Source organism: Stigmatopora argus, chromosome 11 (assembly GCF_051989625.1).
Source record: "Stigmatopora argus isolate UIUO_Sarg chromosome 11, RoL_Sarg_1.0, whole genome shotgun sequence".
Lineage (NCBI taxonomy): Eukaryota > Metazoa > Chordata > Actinopteri > Syngnathiformes > Syngnathidae > Stigmatopora > Stigmatopora argus.
In genome coordinates, this window is record NC_135397.1 from 11,899,347 (window position 1) to 11,916,353 (window position 17,007).

A 17,007-nucleotide genomic window follows, 5' to 3' on the forward strand; every position below is an offset into this window, starting at 1 on the left:
GGGTCATACGGCTGCTGGAAATCAAACTAGAGGATTCTGGTGTAATGTGCCAGAATCAACAAAAAGACCGTGGGGAGGATGTATGTGCTAACTGTGAGAGTTTGGATGGGATGAACTGATCCGAGCACATTATCAGTTGTTCATGTTGTCTAGAAGATCAAATGACTCCATAGGAAAACAAACACTCCACTGAGTTTAATTCAATGAGCTGCAATGGAAAATGCAAAAGCATGAGAGTCCTTATTCTCGTCATACCTTTAGTTATATTTTTAACATACTGTAGTTCCTTCAAATAATGGTGATTACTCTTTTTCCCTATCATGGCAGAAAAATGTGTCAAACTGAGTTTAATGAAAAATAATGTAATGTGGAAGCATGAATGTTAAATAGTTAAAAGCTGTATCCATTTGAATATAGTTCCCAACCCAAACATTAGCACCAAAGGACATTAAACATATTTCACATTTAGGAGGAGTCTTATCTTTAAGTTGTAAATGTCTTTCCTAAGCAGTACTAAAGATGCTCTTAAACTGTGTGATCACTCCATGATGTTAATTTTTCACCAAGTCTTACTCATTTTGTCAGTCCTGCTTTTTTTTAAAGCCCATTTTTACTCGTATTGAATACTAAAACACATGTAGCACTATGTACATAATCCCCACTACACAAAGGTACTATAAAAGGGATTTTGGTGATTCACAAGTATGTGCTGGCTGACTTTCGGCTCGTCTCATAAGGGGTCGAATCAACTTTTTCCACCGGTTCCAAAGAAAAAAAATTGTATGGAGAATCGAGGTGAAGTCACACCCATAAATTTCATCATTTGTATTGAACACATCCATTTTGGATAATTATGAAGCTTTGGTTTGTAAGTAAGATCTATTTGAGCACAAACCCCTGCACAAACAAACCCACTCTTTTGCCTTCATAATCATGATCTGGCAAGTTGGTTTTCAGACTACTCTGTTAACCTTTGAACCGCAACTAATCAATACTACTCACGGCTAATTATATGTGGACCTAAGTCTGCCTTGAGGTGGTAGGATTGTCTGATCACATGTCTCAGTATTTTTCAATTTTTTATTTTACTTTATTTTATTTGTTTAGCTATGGTTAGTGACCTATTTTAAGACTGTTCAAGTGTTTCCTCTCTATACAGACACAGTGCAGGGCTAACAAAAGTGTCTTTCATGGTAATCAATCAACAATAGCTGTCTCGGCCAATCAATTCCAATCTTCACTTTCTTGCCTTCTTATTGGATACAGGGTTTAAGATGAGGTGCAGTCTGTATTGTTGAGCCTAAAGGGTTAGCATGCTTTCAAAAGAGGGACTCTACAATTGTGCGTGGGTGTGTGTCCGTGTGTGTGTGTCATTCATTTATGCCCCCCACAAGAGAATGCAAACCACACAAGAAGAACGAGGGAAAAATGCACTTTTTAAGTTAAACATGTTTACCACTCTTTTTCTCTTCAAATTTTGCCCCAGCAAATTTTAAGTAACATTTAAATGGCTGCGCAAGTAACAATAGAAGTTTATTATTTTACTTATAATAGTAAATGCCAATCAAACTAAATAGAAAACTACAGAAATCCCTCGAATTTCACAGATAATGTTGATCAAATATGCCCGCGATAATCGAAAAACCGCGAAGTAGGATCACCCCTATTATCACTATCATATTTCATGTTTTTGTACCTATACAAAAATACAAGTACAATCATTAAGAACAGCATTTATTAAATGTTACAGTTACAGCCATATGATAAGATGAATGTATTAATATCTATATATAAAAAAGAAAAGTGTTTTAGCCAATCAAATGCAAGCATGTAAGTCTGCCATCACTTGTGATGTCAGATACATCCAACATTTCCTAGGCTACAATAATGCCAATGCAGATGCAATTAGATAGAGAAACATTGGCATATTTGTTTATTTATAGTAAAGGAAATTACACAAAAAACACTCCATTACATTATTGAGAGTATGAATGTAATTTATTCCTTTCCACCCCTGATCATGAAATGACACCTATCATGATTATCAATTAATGCTTATGATGTAATTAAGTGGGTTAGAGTTTGGGGTAGGGCACTAAATAACATTTGTCGTAAGGTATCATGAGTGTTCATGAGAGATGCCATGTCATCTGTATGAGATTCGTATGACAGTGTTATATTAAACCTTCAAATAAAGTGTTAAAGTGAAATATATTTCAGATGGTAAGTTTATTTGCATTGGGGCCTCCCTTTAAGTTAATGGCAGGTACAAAATACTTTTTTTGTTCCACTTTTAGAGCAATTAGCATTGTTTGCAATGTAAGATGGAGCTATTCACTTCACTCGACCGCAACGAGCTCTTCAATCCTGCTCACACACAAACAAAATCAGACCCACATGTAACAGGACCTCTGACTCTTGACTCATGGCTTGTTTCAAGATCGTCACAAACACATGCTTGTTGAAATGCGTTGAGATAATTTTGGCAGACTTTAACACCACACAGTCAGAAAGCGCCGAGGCCATTGATGGCTGACACGGTGAGTGCCGTGGTGAAGAGAAGTGCGGACAACTGTTTGCTCTCACTTTGGGAGAATTTGTCACCCATTTGCCTCTTTTTTTTCTACATCAGGGGTCACACTCATTTACAATTCCAACACGACACATACACGCACACTTCCCATCACAACAAGCCTTCCAAATGGTTCCAGCTCATTTTTTCTAAAGGGTCTTTGAACACATCACCGTCATGGAAGCCAATGCACAGAGACAGAGAGGAGAAAGGCATAAGCAAATCAGGAGTAGGACTTGTGTGTGTGCGTGTGTGTGTGTGTGTATCTTTTATTAAAATCCAGGGATCAGTGGGAAACTTCCCAAAACACTATCTATTCAAAAACACACTTACACACTCAAACACACACTTGTAAACAGAAACGACATCAATGCAAACAAAATTCAATGTTATTGTCAATGAGGATGCCTGAGATGATGGCTTTTATCAGCCTTTCGGGCTAAAAAGTGCTACCATTGCCACTAGTGTGGGAATAAAAATAAGTTCAATTATCACTTTTTACACAGAAAAAAATGTTTTCATCCAGGATCTCTGCCAGGTAAAAATATTTAATGAAATTCAGGAATTGTATTTCTATTTTGTATCTCAAGCTAGTGCACCTTCACAAATATCCTTTTACACCCACTGAGTAAGATTCACACTTTAAATATATATTTATTCCATTGGTCCATTTCTTTAGGTAAGAACCCTGAACCTGCATGCCAACCAATCATGATCAAATGGACAAACAACCATTACCGCGTTCATTTAAAGCCTGGGTTGATTGGAAGATAGAAGATAACACTATATTTTGGTGACATCCAGGGGAGAATCAGGCTTCAATTTGGAACAATTATTGGTATCCACCACTGTTAATTCTAATAACAAACTGCAGGTAGAACTGTATGTTTACAATTTAAAACATTCATTACAAAATAAGCTATGCCACGTTCCATGAATTTTCTCAAATTGACACATGAAATTAATATAGTGTCTATAAGTCTGTATATATCAAAACTAGTTTCAATAAACCACAATACATTTTTGTGTTTTTCAGGGATTGGTCATTGTTTAGGGGTTTATTGAACAGCACGTACGTATCTGTTTCATACTACCTGAAATAAACAAAAGATTTTAAAAAAAGGGTCCTTACCACTGAATACTACTAAATGATTAATGTATTTTAACAATTGCATTTGTTTTAAATGATCCTTGATTAACAACGTCCATTTTCCTGTTCCCCATAGTTGATTGTTAGTGAACTTCCAAGTCGGTCACCTTTGGTGACTGAGTGATGTTTTGGTGACTTATGATCTGTACACTTGATTAAGTCAACCTGTCAATTTGATGGACGAGCTTGCTGAGCAAGAAGTCTCGTCAGATCCTTCCAAATATGTCGATGAGGACAGTGAGAACCCTCAGTGACTTGTCCTGCTATCTCTTCATCTTTATCTTGTGTATGTGTGTGTGTGTGTGTGTGTGTGTGTGTTTGCGTGCATGTGTGTGTGTCCCTTTATGCCCTCCCTGCTCGTTTTCTGAAATGACCAGGGTCATCAGTTAAGTCACCTCTATTGAGGTAAAAAAAAAGGAGAGCGATAGGAGTGTTTTCCCCATATCTCTTTGAAAGATTTCAGATAACATTTTTCTCTAATGGCTGAAAAGGTCTTGGCATATAGCGTTTTACAAGTAATTTCAAATATTTTATGAGGTTTTCCCTCTTTCTCATACCCACTTGAACCAGATCCTAAATAGACGTGCATCAAAAAACTTTTACACATTATCAGAATGCGTTTTTAATTATGTGTGATTGCCATCAGTTAAGAAGTTTAGGATGGTTTGTGCTGGAATAATTTGTGTCACAGTTGGTATTTTACTTCTTTATATTTATACTCATTAAAATTAAGACTTTAATTGCATACAGTTTTTTGTCATGTTTATTGTCTAAAAATCACAGTGAATTCCTGCTTTTTATAGTATTAAAAACATTTTTTATCTAATTTGATGATGCCTCTTCAATGAAAATTGGGAATGTTGTTAGCCAGCATAGCTTGTGACAGCATTGATGGTTGTTGCTTTTTATGCAGATTTTCAAGTGAATGAAGTTGGGAAAAAAAATTGGAATATGAGGGCTACCATGGACTCAAATTGAGTCTGTTTAAAGTCCTCTTAGACAGGATTGGTGTAGCCAATATGTCTGGAGCACACCATTCAAATTACTGGTATAGCTATGAAAAAAAAAACTTAATTATTCTGAGGGAAAAATGCTGCCTTTTTTGGCATGCAGGTTTCATCAAAGCTTTAAATAGGTTTTACTTGGAGGAAGAAATTGTGAGGAAGGTTTCCCCCCAAAAAATCAGCCACTCCATTTTTATCACTTGATAAAGTTTAATGTTTCTTTCGCTCTGTAAAACTTAAAACCAACTGTGAGGATTTATGACCACTTTTTCTTCTACCCTTTTTTTGTGTTATACAGTATAGTTTAATAAAATGAGTTTTCATGCACAAGATTTTTTTTAGTAGCTTTGGAATTCTCCACAGATGTCATCTTTAATCTGTCACAAGGAAAGTTAGAAACAATGATGAAGCCCAAATCACTGCTGTAATATTTTGGGCAAAATCATAATTTCTAATTTTTTGTAATGGTCGCAATAAAGGAATTGGTTATGTAATTTATAATCAGGTTTATGTTACATTTATATTTACTGTCTACTCTTTATCTTTGTGCACTTGTGTTTGTTTGTATGACAGCTATAAAAAGGTATTCTTATTTTGTCCAATTAGTAAAGAATGGAAGTGGTATTTATTTTAAAATAATAATACAAATACTAACCCGATACTGTTTTGAGTCAGAAAATGATATTGGACTTTTTTGCAGTTTAAATTATATGGACGTGTGATTTGTCATGCTATATTAATTCACTGTGCGAAAGATTTCAAAATTTATCTCTTACATTATAATAACTGATACTGAAACCACTATATTTATTACCAGTGAAAACTAAGTCAACGCTTGAATACAATGGTGCTTTTCATCGTTCCATTGGCCAAACGTGCTACTGTACAATGTTGGCAAAAGAAGAAGAGGGCGCCGACATTGGCGTCATTGCTACGTTCCAGACCACTGTTGCTTCTATTGGGCAAGGCCAAGTTGGGAATAATAAAGGCATAATAATTCTCTCATCGTTCTCACTTTCTCCATGTCTGCCACACAGATGAAAAGTGTCAAGGGTAGACCGCCTGACTGCTCTACACCTCGTCAAAGGAAAATCTTCCCAGTCTTCATCAATGAGGTTCAGTGTGCTGAGGTTATGCGCTCCTGCTCACATATCACAGTCATTACTCAGGTATGTGTTTGGCAGGCTGTAAACCTCTATTTAAGAGTAATCCACACCAACTCGACCAATCTTACAGGTGTAAATCATGTAACAAGGAGCTGAAACATTATTGCATTATTCCAATGAGCCTTGATTGGGTTTCAGGGTGTGGAAAGGTATTTTGTGTTGAGTATGCATTATGAACCGCATCAAAGACTCCCTTCAACCATGCATTCACTGCCGCTCTCTTCTCTTCTTGTTTGACTGCACCTGGGTAAATTCGCTAGTCAGTCCTTACCTCCATCAGATTTGCAAATTCTCATCATGAAACTGCTACTCTTAATGACCTGTTTACATCCAGTAGCACCTTGACTGGCTTCCTGGAAAACCTCGTAGGCAGTTCTGTGACTGTCGAACTTTTCCATAGACCTCCCGAGAAGTCCCACTTCCATGGTCGATCGCCACACTTATTCTGTTGAACTGTTCCACCTCATTTTACCCTCTTCAACAGAAGTATAGTATATATATATGTATTTATATATATATATATATATATATATATATATATATATATATATATATATATATATATATATATATATATATATATATATATATATATATATATTCAAAGTGAATGGGCTCATTAAGAATCACCAAATCAAATCATTAAGACAGAAAAGCAGCAAAAACACAAAACGAGCAAGAGTGGACGGAGCTACTGCCACCGGCTCCCTCTTGAACGGCGCCATCTTGGTTGCGGTAGCTAAAACGGATACAGACTCAAAAATAAGTTGTAAAGTTGGACAAAAACTGGAACCACACACAGGAAGTCTTCCACAAGATGGGGAACTTCTGCAGAATTGGACCGAGGTAGAGAATATGCAGAGTCACTCTTCCAAGCTTATCCGCACAGTTCCTCAGTAGTCTGGAGCTGTCCTCATGCAGTAAAAAAGAAAAACTCATACAATGATTTAAATTTTATTAGTTGTTTTATGATTTTAAAAAAAACTAGTAACAAATGCTGCCCTTCACCACCTTTTATTCACAAGTGAGTGACAAAGTACTCATGGTGGCACATACATACCACAGCATCTTTGTGTGGAAGTCACACATTATCACGCGATTGCACCTAAATTCACATGTTTTTGTGAGAGCCTATGAGGTTTGGGGTATTCTGGGGTGTTATTTCTGGGTTCGATTCTTCTTGGTTTCTTGCCTCTCCATAACCTAACAAAGCCCTCATTATTTCCTCTGTCTGATAGCCAGAGACATTCTTAGCTCAAAAGAAACCAGTAGAGATTGACCTAAAATGCTTTTGTAGTGGTGACACATCTGCAATAGAGCTGCAAGTGGTATAATTTATAAGTTAAAATGAATGAAAATAAGAGATCCAATGTCATTTATTTTGCGCATGTCCCCTGTTCTACCTCAAATTCACCTAGAGCACAGAGAAATAGATTAACAGGAAAAATTCAATTAACATTCAAATCTTGCTGTGCTGTGTGTGTGGCCCAGATTTACTAGTTCAACAAACCATCAAATATTTGCTTTGACACGGAGGTTGCATTGTTGGCATTTCTCAGACAAAGCTTTTGGAATTCACGTCACTTGCAGTGTACAGTAGTGATTCACTCGCATGACTTCCGCTCAGGCACTATGGGTTCATTTCCCAGTCAGTGACCATGCAAAGGAGTGTGATTAGTTGAGTGTCTGCATGTGCTCTGCGAATGACTGACGACCTGTTCTGGTTCTATTCTGTCTTCAACCTAAATCCAGCCAAAATTGAGTCTAACTCCCAATGATACTGAAGATGATACATAGGCTGACAGATGGAATTTTCAGAATCCTGCAGGTATTTTTTTTTCTTTTGGTCTTATTTGCCAATATATCTTAAGTCTGATTATCTGTTCAGGAAAACTCTTCAAAAGTCTTCATGCTTTTTGACAGGTGCCAGTTACAACTTTTCTTTACATGTGTTTATCCCATTCCTTTATTAATATACCAGCTGCTGATATCGCATACAAATGGGAAGAACTGGTTGTTCCTGACATGTAGCTATGAACAAACAGATCTGAGTACTAGAGATGATCTCGGGACTCTTTAAAATTAAGCATGTTTGGAGCCCAACTTACATGATTTCAGGGCAGCCTGCACCTGGAAAAGTGGGTCATTGTTTGAGTTTGACACATGCTCAGGTTTTGATGAGCGTCTGGAACACTTCATCAATGAAATTGAATCATTACTGTTGGAAGGGGATCAATAGAAGCTCAGTAATGTGAGGAAAAATCTTGGCAGTGTGTGGCGCATCACTGCAGGATCTCTTTCAATAATCTTTTCATGCTCGGCCTCAAGTGTCTCTTTCCTTCCAAGTGGTAATCAGGTCTCATTCTTAGAACCATCTTGGGACCCAGCCCACATTTTCATATGATTGCCCTGCTTCTTCACAAACGCAAAGCAGCTTTTCTCACGTTGATGCTTGTGGCTGTTCCTGTACACATCTTTTCTATTAGAGGCTACTTTGTCTCCATCACTGCTTGAGAGGTGATCGTATATGTGGTAGATGGGAAGAGCTCATGTTGCGTTGAGTCAGAGAATAAGAGAAGGTGTAATTTCCTGAGTTCAAGATACAGGTGGGCTCTAAAAACAAGCTGGTCTTATTTCCTCACTTTGGGAAAATGCAAGTTTAAATTTGTCAATGCTAAAAACTAAAAAGATTAGGTTCTGGCCCATGACAGGATGGATGGATTACATTAAGAGACCAACATCAAGAAAATATTTCCTTTGCTGTTGTGTATTCAAATACATGCATTCTATTTGTAAAGACTGCATCAGTTGCTGGAATCAAGATCAACGTAGATTAAATTAAGGACGTGTGAGTGTTTCCAAGCTGTGTTGTTTAAAGTTTGGCTGTATGAGATTTGCCCTAAAATCTACCTTTTAGATGGAGATGGCATTAACTGAATGTTATCTGTTTTTATCATCAAACATGATGAGCTATATGTTATGCAAGGAGTTAAATTTGTTTCCTGTGTTTTGTTTATCTTCTCAGGCGGATGCCGCTCAGATTTTGTTCCAGACATTATGGTCCCGGTGACACACAGCTACACAGTAAGGAAGTACGTTTGATTTACTTATGTGTGGTATGACTGTTAAACATCCATGTTGTCATTAAAATCTAAAATGTATTATGTGATTTAAATAGATGGTTGTAATTCAATAATTTAAAAAAAGTAAGCCATCTGGATATCTCAAATTCCTTCTACCATTTTCCAAAATAAAAAAAACAACGAATTACAAATCCCATAATGATCTGTCTCCCCAAATAAAACATTTTTCAGCAAGTACTCAACACACCGAGGTCTAAATATTTGTGATGCTTAGATGTGATTTGTGATGATTAGATAGACAATTTACTCTATTTGTAGATTTCCACTAGGGGACGCTGTTGACACCTTTGGCCTTGGGATGGTGACTCGTCACTGCCCATCCTTCTACAGTGTAAATGACATTGCACCTACTCTGACTCATCTCATGAGTAGTATAATGATGCCACTGGGGAACAAGCATGTAACCATCACTGGTATGTGCTCATGGCAAGAGAGCAGTGTAAAACCGATGTAGGCATTATGTGGTGACGACCCACGGGACGTTGCCATCTGCTCTGAAATCTGATGGTTGGAAGTCGGCCTGGTGAGCTTAGCTTCTGTCAGTTGCACCACTTCCGCTTGTTTGGACATGGTAGAAATACACTTACACACGACATCTTCATTGTGCCAGTTTAAATAAAACACACTCATTATATTACAAGTCTCACAATGTACTGCATCATATGAGCTTGAGAGAATCTTGTATTTTAGTTAAGCAAAATGTGTTTAGTTTTACAGAGTGGGACAAGGAGTCTTATGTATTGCCTTCGTTCTGAAATATGTTTATGGTATTGACAAATGGGGACCAATTTTAGTGAATGAATGTTGATTTTGTTTGGTGATTTTTTTTATTTAAATGAAAACAATATTTCCAATAAATTGACCTTTTTGGGGAAAACAATCTTGCCTCTTAGTTTACCCTTTGAGCTTAGTGTTTTGTCTTCCTGGTATGTTTTAGAAATGTCTATGCTGGTAAATATGTAGAAACCATTTGATTAAAGCTCTATTCTAACCGTTGCACATGGCAAGGTCAATGTAATTGCACTTGTATGAGTTTGGTGAGGAACAAGCCCATCAAACACATGGAATGAACTGGAACCAAAATGATGAGCCAGGCAATTTTTGGCTGGACAGTCTTGAGCCAAAATGTACTTCCAACATCCAACTTCATCCACTTTGTCTTCTTATCCTGACAGGCTCATTTTTCCTCTCCTTCCTTTGGGATAGCACTGCTGGTGGTATCCCAATATCCACAAAGGGATCAGTATAGCAGCTTGTGATGCTATTAGAATACAACAATGCAAAATCCATAAAACTCATAAAAGTCAACGTTTCATACTGAATGCCACACAGGACGCATACAAAAGATGTGGACCAAAATAATTATTCTTGATGTCGACATATTTGCAAAGATGGAAAGGACACAAGAGTCTCATTGTTCTTGTTCACTTTTTGAACTTATCAATTTTACTGGGAAAGAAGCTTGATGTACATTCTGTGTGCCAGGTATTCACACTGTATTTTTGCTCATTTATAAAGGCATGAATCAATCACATTGTGTGACATCACCTACCACAAGACAATGGGGAAATAAGTCCTGCATGGTGTTAACTCATACATTTTACACACCGCTTGTCAGGGGTGTCGGAGCGAACATGCAAACTCCACACAGGAAGGTGGAAACCGACCAGGAATTTAACCCTCGATCTCAGAACTGCTAAGTTGACGTGCCACCATGCCAGCCTAGTGTTAAGATTGGTCAATTCACTTTAGTAAAAAAGATTTTTCATAGCACTCACTGAACACAATCAAACTACCTTACAAGAAAGTCTTATTTGTGGGCTGTTCAGTCGTAAAAGAGTTTTCCTCACTTATTTTACCCTCTCTTGATGTGGAATCTTAATGAACAAAACAAACACACAAAAAATGATAAAACCCCATTGTTTATCCCTGATGCTCACTGAGCTGGAGTAGAAATATTCAGTGAAAGTTGTTTGCTCCACTAACCCTATATGGATTCTAATATGAATGAAATGAAATTTCCCGAATACGGGATGAAATAAAGTTCTTACCTAACCTAATATGAACTCCCCACTGCTTTGATGTTGCTTCACAAGTAGCAATTGTTGCCATTTTTCTGGCCATTTTTACCTGACTGGCTTTGGGTGCAAACTTTGCAACCAGATTGTTGAGTTGAGGCCAATCTTGATCTGGCCCTCTTCTGAGGTGGATGAATACTAAATATTCAAACAAAAACTTCTGATCAACTAAAATGTACCGGCTGGTGCTCTTTCACCATTTTATGGATTCCACCCAGTGGGTTGCCATTGCTTTTAGGCTGCAAAAAAGATTTCACACATACAAACATACGGTGTGCCATATATAGTCAATGATATCAACTGTGATACTCACACATACATAATTAACGACACAACACACATAACTTCACATTATCAACCAATAAAACATTTAGATATTCAACAATATTAAAACAATAAAGTATTTCTATGATAAATTCAACTTAGCAAACAAAAACGGTGAGTTTCTTTTAAACTTCATGTCATTGATAGAGGTCAGGACGATCCCACCGTTCATTTCTGGGAATGCAGAGTTGGGGAGGAGGGATGTGTGAAGAGTAAACATGTTTATCAAACAGTCTTCGAGTGTTTTCCATATTTACGTAATTCTGGATTGATTATGATGTTGACGTATTGTGTGATTTTCAAAATGAGCTAATGTATTAAGAAGGATAGGAGGGATACGTACAAGTTCACCTCTTCTCCTGGTCAGTCACTTGCCCCTTTGTGTCCGTGTCAGTTGTTTTTAATAACAGACCTGTTATAAAGCCAATGCTCTTTCTTGACATAGGGTAAAAATTATAATGTAGGTCAAGATAAACAAGGGATTTCTGTATATAGCATCTAACTATGATTATCACACCAAAAGTCATCTTAGAGATTCAGCTACATAACCTCATGGAAGGGCGGCCCAGTACTTTTCTTTAGTGATGATTTACAACCCGAAAAGTAAGTCATTACTTAATTCAAATGGAGTCTCTATGGAATTACATAATTTATAAACCACTCACATTTAACAGCGTTAAAATGTATAGTTTTAATGATTCCTTCAGCTTTTTGTTTCCTTACCAACAAACAGGAAAAGGAAAAATGACAGTAAGAAATCCCTCAAACTATTATTACATGTATCTTTTGGAGAGAGAAAAAAAAGGGAAACCATGGTAACACAGTAAACGCATGCACAACATAAAAAAGCGGGGCGTTTTTTCAAAACTTTAAAGGATGAAAACTTCAACTATCCTGAGCTTACAGTAGTGAGGTCAAACTCAATTGTACAGCGAGACATAAGTTGGCATTCATTTTAGCCCACAACAAATTCAAAGCTGGTGGAATTTTGAGTTTTTGCTGTGCTCTGTCCTGATTTACAATCATCATTAGCAACAGGATAAAACCTATTTTTTTAACATTCTTCCTCACAAACCAATGACAGTGTTGGGTGAACATCATCAGTGGGAAGTTTTCTTTAGATCACTTGCATTTTTGAATGCGTACAGACAGACATTCCAGCTTTTGACAACCGTTGATGATGTGGAAAAAAATTGGCACGTTCTAACTGCTCTTTTTGTGCATATTGTACTCAGATGATTAACACAACTTGGTACACACGATCCTGAGATAATTTTTCAAATATTGCTCTGTTTTACATTATAATCAGCCCTTTGCCTGACAATTTAGTTTTTGACCATGCACATGGATAGTTTATTTTACTTCTTGGGATAATTGTTAAATAGGTTTAAAAATGAGAGTCACCACTCTTCAACACAATCCACATGCCGAGAATAATTTTAAGAAATATGGTGCCTCTTACGAGTATGTCAGGTATAGAAAACTATGCCATTTTATCTGACAGGTTTACAGAGATCTCCATACAGTGCGCCACTTTCTCTTCTTTTCCCTGTATTTCCATATTATTATCAAAATATCATTGTTTCCAGGAGCCTGTACACTAGTTATTGAATTTCATGTAATTTTAATGTCACCCTTCACACAAAATTAGCAATTTTGTTCCCCACGAGGAATTACACGTGGGGAAATCGCATACTCGCTGTCATATTTAGTCTTTCCACCCCTTTTTCTTCTTTCCCCTAGCCTCACACTGGAGTTAATATGTTTTCCTTGATCTGGAGTCTAATGAAAGAAGATGTTTTTTTTGCCTCCAGCTTGTGACTCCAGATGTTTTATACAATTGGACAGTTCTATTTTTAGATTGAATGTTTTGTTATAGCTATAGTATTCATGTACAATACCAGTAGGTTTGTCAGTATATGTAGTTGTGTGCCTGTCTATCATATCTAAATACTCAAGAGTCTCTCTGCTTATTGATTGTGTATTCTATAATAACAATACGAATTCATTTTGCATTATATAGGGTTTCTTCCCCTTTCTTTGCACAACTGCTACTGCTTAAAATATCAGCAGCTTACATCCAATATGTCATTATGTTTTGTCACTTATGATTTTTACATTTTGTAGCAGACAATTATGAATGTTGAATAAAAAAAACCAAGCTTTCTGAATTACAAAATTAGCATTTGGTAAAGTCTGCGGGTTACTTATTACCATGTTACCTAACCTTGTTACACATTACACTCTGTTAGATATACCAACATCATAAATTATCCTGTGTTGTCCATAATATAGATGTTATTAAATATAATATTTATTTATTGTATTTAAAAAAAATACAATTGTTGATTTAAAAGGGGGAAAATCAGGAAATTTAATATACATCTATACTCTTCATTTTAATTTGATCCTAAAACAGAAAGTCGGCACTCATGATTTACTTTCCCGGGCCACACAAAATGATGCGGCGGGCCAGATTTGGCCCCCGGGCTGCCACTTTGACACATGTGACATATAACATGTATAAAATTAAATATTTTGGGAAGACAATTTTGAAGTGTTAAGGTACAGGGTGAGTAAAAAAGAAAAAGTGAAGTGGTTATTGGCAGACATGGACAGATGACAGCACTGAATGACAGGGACCTTGAAAAAGTAAACACTCTGCCATTGAGTAACCATGGTGAATTCAGGATGAAATTGAAAGTATCCCCGCTGAGATGTTCCAGCGGTCAATGAAGAATTTCAACAGCAGATTTTAAGTACATGACAGGAAGATGGCCGTAATTTTAAATTAAGGAAAATTCCATTACTGTTTCTTATATGGAATGTTATAAGGTTTCATTTACTGTGGACACGAGTAGTCGTTTTCATTACTCTTGCTTTCATTGAATTGATTAAAAAACATTCAGTATCTGTGCTTATATTATTTACTTTATTTTAGTGCAGCTAATGGTCTATAGAACAGTAAGAAACCATTAATATTCAAGTACTACTTGCTTCTATTCAGACCGATCCCCGCCCGCCAGTGCTTTGTTCCTTTTGACAGCTTAACCTGATTACTTTCATGTCTCATCATCAAACGCATCGGGCCCTGTCCAGGTTTGTAACCTACAGCGAATAGGAAATGGGTTTTCATGTGTGTTCAAAAGTATTGGGACATCCAGCTATTAGATGTCTGAGTAAATAAAGGAAGTGGTGAGTTAGTCATTCATTTGTGACTTTAGTGGATTTTCAGAAAGTATAGTAAACCAAGGTGTAAACCACCTCTCACTTAATGTAAATCACAATACCGACCATCTTATCCACAATTCTAATGAGGATAAATGATAGAGAAAAGGTTAGATGGACTTAGATGGTTTAAAACCCCACCAAATGACCAGCATCATGGATCAGATTGTGATTGCGCTTCATCTGCTGCATTCAGAATGGCGACTGCATATATTTTATGCACACCCATTTCAGCTAGAGTATGTGTCTGTTTTGTGGAGATAAAGTGTGTCCTTACTCAGCTAATTAAGATGTCTCTTGGGCATGCAGTCAGTGATAAGTGTATCGCGTCTCATTCAAAGGGAGCCAAAAATCCCATTTTCCCAGCCATCACTGATATCGAAACATAACAACATCTGCTGATTCTGAAATCCCAAAAATGTTCAAGTCACTGATGATTTGCCAGCAGGAAGAACAAATCAAAATTTCCCACAGAAGTCACAACAAGGGAGTCATCTATAAAATGCAGGAGCAGACTGCCAATCATCTAACTTGTACATGTGTAGGACGGAGCATGTTTTAGTGTTCAAAGTGGAGCTTCAGCCTAGTCCAGTTTATTTTGACTTAACTTGTCCAAGCATTTTAGTAGATGTTTATTAGCTTTGAATGCTTCCAAGTTAATGTTTTTTTGGTTTGTGAGTTCTCATTTCCTGTCACGCTGGGACGTCTTTGGGTGTTTGCCACTGTCAGAATGTGTGTATTTGTGCACGGGAGACAAATCCACAACTTGTGGTTGAGTCAATAGAAGATTGTTTGCTGTGGCATGAGGCCCAGAAGACTTACAAACACACTGAAAGTTAAAGACTGCCATAATGTGCTGTCTTGTGGATGTCTGCTCTTAACGTACGCTCCATCGGGCTAAATGAAGCACGAGTATACTGCCAATCATGACAAAAGCAAACTGTACAGCACAGCATGACAATGTCCATGGCTTGACTCAAACATTCATAAAACCTACGAGAGTCAGTATATATAAATACTTCTGCTTAATTTCATGACCACATGGACTAAAATAACATCTACCGTAGAGCTGATTTCAATCCCTGGCTCACATGCTCCGAGGACCACAACAAAATGTATTGCTGGTGAGTGCTTGTTATTTGCCACAGATTGACATGTTCTTAGGAGAAATACTGGATTTGTACATTTGACTTGCCTAACCAAGGCAGCAACGTGACACCAAAGCACTGCTGTACACTTTACAAGCAATGGAGCTCTCCAAAACATTTGGGGAATCGGAGTGAATCGGCAGTTCGCAGGGAAATGGTGCCATAACCAATAGTGTGTGTAATTTTGACAATTTAACTCACCGCTGGCCACAAAACCTTGAAGACGTATTACAAGTATGAAAAACATGCAAGCTGGACTTCTTTGCCTCACTTCCCATCATTTCACAGCACACACGTCTAATACAAAGTGTCGGTTTGGAGTGAGGAAGAAACCAAGAATGTGTGACTGGAATATATATCACGTCGACTATGAAACGTGAACTCATATTGGCTTCCTATGCGATGTTAGAATACTTGAAGATTTGAAGCGAGACTATTATTTTCTGCTGATTTGTGTTTTCAGACTCGCTGAAGGAGTTGCAATATGTAAAAGTACCTTTTTCTCCATGTCAATTCAAAAATAGTCAAAACTCTGACCTGCCAGCAGAAAACAGAATAAAAATACATTATAATTGTGAACATGCTCATATTGTTCCCAAAAGAAATTCCCAATATCATGTTTCTGTCAAGAGGGAATCCTTTCTTAATAATTCTGTTTCAGTTAAAGAAAAAAATGCGTAAAAAATACCTTAAAGACAAGATACACTTGCTTAAAGGAGCTTGTGGAACTTTTACATAATTGTGTATATAGAAGAGTCTCGCTAAGAGTTAAACTAGACAATTAATTATCGTGTTTCAGAAAATGAACAAGTTATTCTGACCTTTAACCCCTACATCACATGTGTCAAAGTGGCGGCCCGGGGGCCAAATCTGGCCCGCCGCATCATTTTGTGTGGCCTGGGAAAGTAAATCATGAGTGCCGACTTTCCTTTTACAGTGAACTCCAGGTAGCTTGTGTTTTTATTTTTTATTTTATTTTTATTTTGGGGTTCTTATGAACATGCAGGATGCAGGATTTACAGTATAAATCATAGCTAAATTAGACAAGGAGCATGTTTATGAAAACCAACCATTCATGTGAACATGGGAAAACATAATAAAGAATGCCATTTGTCCATGACTGTCACAGATAAAAGCAACTGTTTCATTGTGATCCTGCAAAAGGCAGTCTCTCAAAACAGGTGAGGGGAAAAA

General features: G+C 37.1%; 1 long non-coding RNA gene across 1 annotated transcript; it reads left to right on the forward strand.

Annotated features, from left to right (window-relative positions):
- Window positions 1–7,575: 7,575 nt before the first annotated feature.
- On the forward strand, window positions 7,576–9,630 carry LOC144084263 (uncharacterized). The gene is made up of 3 exons (XR_013303757.1): window positions 7,576–7,720; window positions 8,918–8,984; window positions 9,294–9,630. It is a non-coding gene; the product is annotated as an uncharacterized LOC144084263 (long non-coding RNA).
- The last annotated feature ends 7,377 nt before the right edge of the window (window positions 9,631–17,007 follow it).